The sequence below is a fragment of the Grammomys surdaster genome, unplaced genomic scaffold (assembly GCF_004785775.1).
Source record: "Grammomys surdaster isolate TR1022 unplaced genomic scaffold, NIH_TR_1.0 230, whole genome shotgun sequence".
NCBI classification, from domain to species: Eukaryota; Metazoa; Chordata; class Mammalia; order Rodentia; family Muridae; genus Grammomys; species Grammomys surdaster.
In genome coordinates, this window is record NW_021604675.1 from 1,394,184 (window position 1) to 1,398,288 (window position 4,105).

General features: G+C 44.1%; 1 non-coding gene across 1 annotated transcript; it reads right to left on the reverse strand.

The window, feature by feature from the left end:
* Nucleotides 1-3,466: 3,466 nt before the first annotated feature.
* On the reverse strand, nucleotides 3,467-3,596 carry LOC114626209. Its single transcript, XR_003712201.1, has one exon. It is a non-coding gene; the product is annotated as a small nucleolar RNA SNORA17 (small nucleolar RNA).
* Between the last annotated feature and the right edge of the window lie 509 nt (nucleotides 3,597-4,105).

Sequence of the window (4,105 nt, forward strand, 5' to 3'; positions counted from 1 at the left end):
AAACTCAAAAATATTTAGAAATTTTAAAATAATTGATGGGTTAAAAGAACAAGTCAAAATGTACCACAAAAAATACACTGAACAAAAGTGTAATACAATATATATATATGTATTTTGGACATGTATATTAACCAATGTTTATAAAAAAATAATACCTTTAAATGTTCATGTGTTACATGAGTTACAACTTTAACAAATGGGAGAAAAATAGCAAATTTCATTCAAAGTATGTAACTGGAAAATTTTTAAATCTAAGCTCAAATATCTGATAAACTGATTAAGATAAAGACAATCAAAATTTAGTTCCATGAAAAGATAACTAAAATAAGCCTTCGCTCATGAATAATAACTTGAAAGAGATAGAACAATTTTAGGAAAGAAAGGGTATGTCAGTCAAGATCTTATATAAATTATTAAAAAATATAGTCAATAATACTGTAAGTAAACAAATATTTAAGGATATAAATTACCAAAAGTTTACAAAATAAGCAGAAAACTTATTTTTTAACGAACTTTTTTGGTCCTTCGTGAATTTCACATCATACAACCATCTCATCTCCCCTTCCCCTCATACTCTTGCCCTCCACTCTTGCAACCTCCCCCTCAACAGTGAAAATAAAATTTGAATGTAAAAGTTATAGTGTATCACAGTGTGTCCCACAATATACCCTTTTATCCACACTTTTTACTTCAGTAGTTGGTCTGGTACAAGGCCTCTGGCTTCTGCTACTCTATCAATAATGGAACCTCACTGGGAATCCCCTTGGATATCCTGTTGTTACTCTGTGTCATGGAGATCCTGTAGTTTTGGATCCGTAGAGGTGGCCTATTCATGCACTCCAGCAGTATATCAATAGGGTAGATGTTGGAGTAGACCAATTCTAAGCCCTGGATCTGGACCTTAGATCTATATGAGCTGGTTTTAGGCTCTCCTGCTCTCATGCCCTTGAGCTTGGCTCACCAGCAACACCCTCCCCCCACACACATACCAGGGCCAGCTCTACCCTGCTGCCCATGTGAGGGACAGGACTCTCTCTCCCTGTGGGGCTGTAGCTTGCCTGCTTTGGCATGAGTCCTGTTGGGCTGAATTGTAGGTCCTGCGTGTCTGCCGCCCCAGGAGGCTGGAACCTCAGCTCAGGGAGTAGAAGCATGGAAATTTGACTGAGTTCACTCCACGGGTTACCAGGCTATGGGAAGCCACAGAGCTTCACTCTGGATGTGGGAACATCCCAGTCTGAGGTCCTGTGTGGGCCGGAGATCTAGGGTTGGGGACCTCCGGGCAAGAAGGCTGGCAGGGATTAACTGGTCTCAGACCCTTGGGCTCCCAGGTGCCACTAAGATGCCGCAGAAGAGTTGAGACTGGGCAAATAGGCTAGAGCGATCCATGACTGAAAGGGGCAGAGGGGGAGAAGATGAGCTCCAAGCTGGCTCAGCTAGCTTGTTTGAGTTGGTGAGCTCTGTGGCTGGAATGCAGAGTGGTCCTCAGAGGGAGATTACACAGTGGCTCAGTAGTTGAAGACCTTCTCTATGGTCCCCCATGGCAGGCCCCAAAGACTAGAGGTAGTCCATGATCTCAAAAGACTTATTGTCATTGTGGAAAGTGGATAAACCTGTATTTCGTGTTCTCAGGTGGGCCTGAGGTTAAAACCTTTTGCAAGTAGGATGAGGATCTGGGAAGGAATGCTTAATTGGCTACTCCCTCTGGCCTTTAGGTATCTCATTAATATGTAAATCACGCCCTCTACCTGTAGAGGGGCTGGTAGGGGCACTGTCCTATGTGCCTGAAAGGCAAGGATTGATGGAGATCTTCTGCCTCATGTCAGGAGCTTGGAGTCTGGGAACGTGGAGAAATGTAAGTCGTCCCTTGCAGGGAAACTTGTGAGGTCTCCAACCTGTTGGGTCTTTAGCCAGTGCTCAACCAGAAACCATGCTGTCCTTTCACACAGCCCACTGCCCTACGTCTCCCTATCATTGCGGTTGGTGTGGGACATGGCCAGCTCTCCCACTTTCATGACCACAAGTCAAGCTCTCCTGCTTGCCATAGATGGCATAGATCGTGAGGGAGAAGAAGGGAAGGTCATTTCTTATTCTCACCATCAACCAGCAGACAAGAGGCATGGCCAGGTTTCTCCTACTCTCTTCCATGGAAGACCTAAACCACAACACCCACCTCCATGGCCAGTTCTAATGTGTTTCTTAGGCTAGGTGAAGTACCTACCTTCCTTAGTGCTGCTGCAGATGAGAGGCAGGGACAGCTCTCTTGCTCTGATGACATTGGGGCCTGCTTTCCTGCCTGCCATAGCTGCCAAAGTGTATGTGGAAGAGTCACCTCTCCCTCACCCAAGTTACTACATTGTAGACAATTTCCAGGGCCAACTTTCCTATACTTGCTCATGCAGCTGCCATCAGGGTCTTGTGCTGAACAGACAAGGTACAGAGTTCTAAAGCTTGTGAGGGACAGAGACAACTCTCCTGCTCTTATAACCCTCAGTCTAGGTCTCCTGCCTATTACTAGTGGTGAGGAGTAAATGGGAAGGAGGGTATCTCTCACTAGTCCATGCCACCACAGGGGAGACTGGGATATGAATGGTAAGGCCAGCTCTGTCAGGCTAGAATCCTCAGGGACTGGCTCACCTTAAACCTCTGCAGTGTATGGGGCTGTTCTCCAGAGTACTGCAGGGCAGGATCAGCTCTCCTGCTCTCATGACCCCAGGGCTAGTTATCCCAAGATGTCCAAGTGAGGTGTGGAACAATTTTGCACAGCCTTCAGACATCAACATTCCTCTGGATGGCAGTGGAGGCCACATTCGCCTGGCATTTGGTGATAAGAGACTCCTGCTGTTTAAAGATCATGAACCCATACATTGGCCCTGGTAGCAGCACAAGCCAGGACACTCTCATGGTTTCAGGTAGCATCACTGGCTACACATATCAGACTGTTCCTCATTACCCTTGAGTCTCCAGTTCTTTCTCTCTTCGTTGTGCTCTCATCCTTCTGTACCTCTTTCTCTTCCATTTCTTCACCATGTTATTGTTACTCTTAGAGGCTCCTGGGATCTCTGCTTAACTGGGTTGAGGTGGAGTCATTTCAATTATTCTATGTCCTGCTCTTGCATTATGATGTCAGGTAAGGGAAGATGTCATCTCGGGCATGATCTGTTCATACACACAGGCCTGTGAGGCACCCGAATGGTGTTCATGTCAGGCTACTTCCCTGTCTAGGCCCCATAGTGCAGATCTGGTAGTCATCTCAGGCTTGCTCCTCATCCAGTCTGACTGAGTGGTCCCATGTGAGTGTCATCTGTCTCAGTCTTACTCCTGCCCAGTGTCCTTAGTCCCAAGCAGGCTTCTTCTAGTCTCTGGCTTACTTCTGGTCCTGGGATCAGTTGGTGCCTGCCACTGTCTCAGGCAAGCTCCTTGGAATCAGACTTGTAGCTGTTGCAGGCTCACTTTTTTTGTTTCAGGAAATATTAGGTCACTAATCATTCAGATGTTCTTAGATTGGTACACTGAACATAGGCATAGCTTCTGTTCTATCTGCCGTCTCCTGACACATGTGACACAGCAGCCACATATGCAATGATTCTAGGAGCAGGCAGAAAATGTAGTTACTTAGTTTCCCTAGAACTTTTTGAAAGCTCAAAAGAACAGTGTTCCATAATATATTTTAAATGCAGGAAACTGATAGGGATCAAGATCAGGGCAACTTATTTCTTTGCACTTCAGTAGGAATGTAATACTCCTCCCTCTATTATTCACTCTCTCTTGCTTCCATCCCTACTTCTGTCTTCATTTTCCTTACTCCACTCCTCTATTTTTTTAAACTTTTTAATATATTATCAATATATAAAAAAAAATTGCCCTGCTTACTGCATAGTATTTGTTGAGTTTGGAGATGTATAGATAAACCTATAATGAAATTATGACAATCAAGGTGCCAAATATTTACATCATTTGCAAAAATGTACTGGTATTCTTTATAAACTTGTTAGTATATGTTTCTTGAGTAAAATAATGAGTTTCACAATTCCATTTTCACATAAAGATATTGTATACTTTGATCATGTTCACACCAAATTACTCTCTTATGTACTCTCCATCTCTT